We start from the raw sequence: 4,716 nt of genomic DNA on the forward strand, positions 1-4,716 counted from the left end.
TCCCGGTTCCTGAACCGGGACTAAAGTGTCGGTACTAATGCCCTGTACCTTTAGTCCCGGTTCAATCCAGAACCGGGACTGATGGGCCTCCACGTGGGCAGTGCGCAGAGCCCAGGCAGGAGACCCTTTGGTCCCTGTTGGTGGCACCAACCGGGACCAATAGGCATCCATGCGTCAGCATTTCTGTGGCTGGGGTTTTTGTTTTTTTTTGAAAGGGGGGGGGTTGGGGGTTTTGGGGGGTTAATTTAGGTGTTTCATATATTGTGTTAGCTAGCTATAATTAATAGAGAGAAGTGTCCTCTCTTATGTCCGTGCTTGGTCGATGCTACGTACTATACATACGTATAGAGAGGACTAGACACGCTAGTTAGCTAGTAAGCAAACAAAGGAAACAGAAGATCGTCATGAACATATATGCATACAGAGAGAAGTGATATCGACCACCTCTCCTTCTTCGAGAGATTGGTCGAACAACAAGTTCTCGTATATCTATCTGACACTACTGACTACATATATACAATAATTATCTCTTACAAATATAATCATACGGACTCATGGTCCACATAGTATTCTCCGTCTTCAGCGATCACTTGGTCAAGAAAGAATGCCGCCAATTCCTCTTGAATTGCTCGCATGCGAGCTGGTGCTAGGAGTTCATCCCGCTTCCGAAACATCTAATTTGAAGAAGGGGGTCAATACATATATATATGAATGAATGAAACTCAATACAAATGATGGTAATAAAATAAAATTGTGAATGTTGTTATTTACGTACTTCATATTGTTCGTCAGAGTACCCTCCCCGCTCACAGGTCATGTGGCGGATGGACTCACAGACGTAGTATCCACAGAAATCATTCCCTTTTTCCTGCCACAACCACTTTACAAGAAATAGAGGTCAATCAAACTGATAAGCAAGAATGCTAAATGGTATTGATGAAACTAGCGCTTGAATCACTAGGAGATGAGCGGAACATGCTACTATAGTACTTACTTTCGGGTGTCTAAATTCCAGCTCCTTCGGTAGTCCCGGAACATTTCTGGTGAATTTTCTCCAAACCCTGCCGGACAAAGAAAACAATTAGTTGATATCAGGAAATGAACAAAGTTGCTGATATGGTGGATAATGATCGATTTAACTTACTTCTTGAGGATTTCAGTCATGTCCGCATACTCTTGGGGATCTTTTCGTTTAGAGTCCAAGACGGTTACTACTCCCTACTCAAGCCTAATCTCGGGCGGTGCCCATAGTTTCTACAAATATTTACAACATGGCAATTATTATTCAAACATGACAGATGGATATATTAGTGCCAAACATAGAACTAGCTACCTAATCATAGTAAGGAATCATATATATTAATTAGTGGCCTCGACCCCCCCCCCCCCCACGTGTTGAAGCTATCGGGAGGGGGTATATATCAACAACGACGACACTACATCTATATGTCCCTCGACGACCCTCGTTCCCGATAAAAAAAGAGGAAGAAGAAGAATAAAAAGAGGAGAAGAAAGAATAGAGGAGAAGAACTCCTCTATTCTTTCTTCTCCTCTTTTTTACTCCTCTATTCTTTCTTCTCCTCTTTTTTTTCTTCTTCCTCTTCTTTTTTTATCCTGTTCTTCCTCTCATGTTCGAGAGGATCGTCGAGGGGTCGGAAGGTTGCCTAGTGTCAAAGGATTCAACAAAACCATGTCTTCATCATTAGGCGAAAGTAACATGTGCATGATGGTACGAAGCTCTCCAAAGTTATTTTGGAACGGAGTCCCAGATAAGATAATTCGCTTTTTGGTACAAAGTTCAGCAACACCTTCCAAATATCGTTATTTGGAAGGCCTTTGCTGAAATTCATACAAAAAGGCAAATTATCCTATCCGGGACACCATTCCAAAATAACTTTGGAGGACTTCGTCATGCCCTGGTTACTTCCGGCTAATGATGAAGCCATGGATTTCTTCAATACTTTGACACTAGGAAAGTAACAGGTGCATGATGGTACGAAGTCTACAAAGTTGTTTTGGAACGGAGTCCCGGATAGGATAATTCGCTTTTTCGTACAAAGTTCAGCAAGAGCCTTCCGAATATCCCTATTTGGAAGGCCTTTGCTAAAATTCGTACAAAAAGGCGAATTATTCTATCCAGAACTCCATTCCAAAACAACTTTGCACAACTTCGTACCATCATGCCCCGGTTACTTCCGTCTAATGATGAAGCCATGGATCTTTAATACTTTGACACTAGGCAACATCTCGACCCCTCGACGACCCTCGAACCCTCGACGACCCTCGAACCTCTACCCTAGTTCCCGACCCTCGCCCCTCGAACCCTCGGTGACCCTCGAACCTCTACCCTAGTTCCCGACCCTCGCCCCTCGAACCCTCGGTGACCCTTGAACCTCTACCCTATAGTTTCCGACCCTCGCCCCTCGAACCCTTGGTGACCCCCTCCTCATGTCGAAGTTATCAGAGAGGGGGTATATCGACCCCCCCACCCTCATGTAAGAAGAGGAAAAAAGATCGAAGAAGAAAATAGAGGAGAAGAAGAAAGGAATAGAGGAGAAGATCGAAGAAAAAAAAGAAGTCTTCCTCTTCTTATTTTCCTTTTTCCACTCCTTCCTTTTCTTCTTCTTCTTCTTCCTTCTTCCTCTTTTCTTCCTTTTCCTTATTTTACTTTTTCCTCTACACTAACCTAAAATCGATATCTACTAATTAACAACCTAAATAAAAAAATGAATACATATATGAAAAAAAACATCATATGAAAAAAAAACATTTTTGACATATTTAGCATATTCTAAATTTTCCTAACTCTTTTACAACCAGAAAAATTACTCCAACTTCATGACAGTACCCACAATCCGTTTCACCAAAAACCTTCTGATCCATAGTTCAAAATTTTCAAATTTCATTCAAATGAAATTTGAATCGGATTCAAATAACTTGTTGAAAACCTATTCTAAACCTCTCCAAAAATTCTGAAATTTTGCCATCGCCTTTGTCTTGCATCAGTACCTCACCACAATTTTTTTTAAAAAATTCCAAAAATGCCCAAAGCCATCTTGCATTTCATCAAACACCTTCTATATGGACAAAAAAAATCAGAAATTCCAAAAAATTCAAAAAAGTGGACAGCACGTTGCTACTGCTCCACTTCTCCTCTCCTCTACTTCTCCTCTCCTTCTACTCTTCAATGCATCGGGGCCGGCGGCGACCATGGAACAGGGGCGGAGCAAGGGGCGCTCGGGCGCAAGAGTGGCACTCGAGAGGGGGGCTCACTTTGAGGGGGGCGGCGACGGCTGGAGTCTGGCGACGAGGACGGCGGGCTCAGGACGGCACGCGGTGACGGGGACGACAGCCTCGGGGCGGCACGCAGTGACGGGGACAAGGAGGCGGGCTCGGGGAGGCACGCGGCGATGGGGACGAGGGCGGCGGGCTCAGGGATGCCGGCGACGAGGACGGCGGGGGCTCAGGGAGGTGACGACGTGGTCCGGAGGGCTCGGCGGCGACGAGGACGAGGAGCAGCCTGGCGGCGTCGTCAGAGGAGAGGACGAGGAGATCGATCGAACTGAATCGAGAATTTCACAAGTGCTGGCTTATATAGCCAGAGCATTGGTCCTGGTTCGTGAAACCAACCGGGACTAATGCCACCTTTAGTCCCGGTTGGTGCCACCAACCGGGACCAAATGCCAATTTTCAGCAGCCCAAAGGGCGGGAAGCGGCGGCCTTTGGTCCTGGTTGGTGGCACCAACCGGGACCAATGGCCTTGTGCTGCCCTGCGCCCAAAAGTTTAGTCCCACCTCGCTAGTTGAGAGGGCTCGAGAGTGGTTTATAAGCGCTGCTGCGCCCACCCTCCCGAGCTCCTCTCAACTACAGGCTTTCGGGCCTAATCTGTCACTTCAATGCCTGTGGTCCTACTGGGCCTGCTGCGGGCCTGAATCCTAGCCCATGGTAGGGTTTCTAGTCGTATTCAGGCCGTGGTGGCCCAGTAGGTGGCATTTTTTTGTTTTTTGTTGCTTTATTTATTTTCTTTTGTTTTTTTGCTTTATTTTTTAATTCTTTATGCTTTTAGTTTTAGAAAAATTATAAACTTTTTGTTAATGCCATTAGTTTTCAAACTTTATTTTGTGATAACTTTACTATAAAAATAGTTTTTTTCCTGTTTTTTTATTTTTTTTTTGCATTATTTATTTTCTTTTGTTTTTTGCTTTAATTTTTAATTCTGTTTGCTTTTAGGTTAGCAAAATTATAAACTTTCTGTTAGTGCCATTAGTTTTAGAAAAATTATAAACTTTCTGTTAGTGCCATTAGTTTTCAAATTTGAAAACACTTTTTTAGTGTTTTTGTTTTCTTTGTTGCTTTATTTATTTTATTTTGTGATTAACTTTACTATAAAAATAGTTTTTTTCCTGTTTTTTTGATTTGTTTTTTGCATTATTTATTTTCTTTTCTTTTTTGCTTTAGTTTTTAATCTGTTTGCTTTTAGGTTAGCAAAATTTTAAACTTTCTCTATTAGGGCATCTATTTTCACTTTGAGAGGAGCTCAACAAGGCAGAGAGGGAAGGGCTTATAAACTGGTGTGAGCCCCCTTCGGTTGGCGAGGTGGGACTAAACTCGGCCCGCAACGAGGACCAACCCTTTAGTCCCGGTTTGAAAGTTGGCATGGGCTAGGGACTAATGGTCATGGTATTAGGAGGGCCGAACCATAAGACATGAAAGCAT

The sequence above is a fragment of the Triticum aestivum genome, chromosome 1A, assembly GCF_018294505.1.
Source record: "Triticum aestivum cultivar Chinese Spring chromosome 1A, IWGSC CS RefSeq v2.1, whole genome shotgun sequence".
Lineage (NCBI taxonomy): Eukaryota > Viridiplantae > Streptophyta > Magnoliopsida > Poales > Poaceae > Triticum > Triticum aestivum.